Below are 1,507 nucleotides of genomic sequence, written 5' to 3' on the forward strand. Positions count from 1 at the left end.
TCAAAACATATCACAACTTACACAGCCTATTAAATAGATTAGTCTAAACATTATCTCTCGACTCATCAGTGTTAGTGCAATTTATAAAAAATAAAAAAAAAAAATCAATTTTTTTTAATTGTTAATGCATGACATTCAATTTTCAAGAAGTAAAATGAGTCACTTAGTGTACAATTAAGGACCATGGTGTATCTGCAATGATGATATAGCGGATGAACGTACACGAATAATGTTGCCACACGTGGCACAAGCTGACATGTGGCTAAATAGTATTGTGACACGTCAAATAATTATTCACATCATCATGTCACGTATCACTGACTGACCCATCATCGTACCATTATACATGGCCAAACCATGATGTGACACATGTCACTAACAGTCCATGTCATCGAGCTACGTCAGCGCGTCAACGAAAAATAGGTCAGGGACTAACGTAGTACACTTTCGCTAATTTCAGGAGCATAATTGATGTAATTAGAATCTCATGGACAATTTTATTAACATCTTTAAGGACGACTAGTATCTAGCAGATTTTATAGTCACTCTTCTATTTATCAAAAATTGAATTTAAATGGGATTAGAAAATGGTTAGTGATTCTTGGTGCAAATATCAGAGGTCATTAATTCGTCGCTCGGGTTAACAAGAAAACACGGCTGTATAGGATTTTACTACTACATCAAACTACATTCTGTAACACCCTACTATACAGAGTCTTATGCTTAAGTCATAATTCAGAGATGGCAAGGTATTACGACCTCTAAAACCAAAATTTAGTACGTTTAGTAGTATGAATAATTGATTATAACTAGGAGCCTTTGCAGAAAAAGGGGTAAACAAAAACCGTAACTCGAAAGCGCAACACTCCGATCGATAACGTAACGAACAGGGATAAGCTAATGCGAGATCATATATATATAAAGAATGTCAAAAACAGGAATATCAAGACTCAAAATCCGGCTGCGAAGATAACCGGTCCGAGCATAGCAATATATACATATAATAAAATAAGGAAAACCCCAAGGAAAACCCAAAGGGACACAAATACAGAAACCTATTCTCCAAAACCTCCTATAAGAGGAGTCATCACAGTTTGTATTATTTAATGGAGATAAAAATATCTAAACAAGATATATAAACCAAAACAGAGTCCTGAGAACAAAGGATCTTCGCTAAATCCAGAATTCTCCAGCATGCCTCAACGAGAAGCCTCGCGTCCTGCATATGAAAACCACAAAATCCGCATGGGTGAGAACCAGAGGTCCCCAGCATGGTAACAGCTTCCACATATATAATACATAATAATAGAGGAAAGCCGAAGGCAATCCTAGAACTTCCTCCAGATAATATCAAAGCTTATAAACAAGCTAAACCGTAAGTGGCAACTGACTAAAGATCCTTCAGTCTAACTAATACTTCCCTTTCCAATTCCTTCAGACCTCCCAACCACCAACAGGAGTATAATATAGCAAACACAGTTATATCAGACAAGAGATTTACAAATAG

This window comes from Arachis ipaensis, chromosome B07 (genome assembly GCF_000816755.2).
Source record: "Arachis ipaensis cultivar K30076 chromosome B07, Araip1.1, whole genome shotgun sequence".
NCBI lineage: Eukaryota > Viridiplantae > Streptophyta > Magnoliopsida > Fabales > Fabaceae > Arachis > Arachis ipaensis.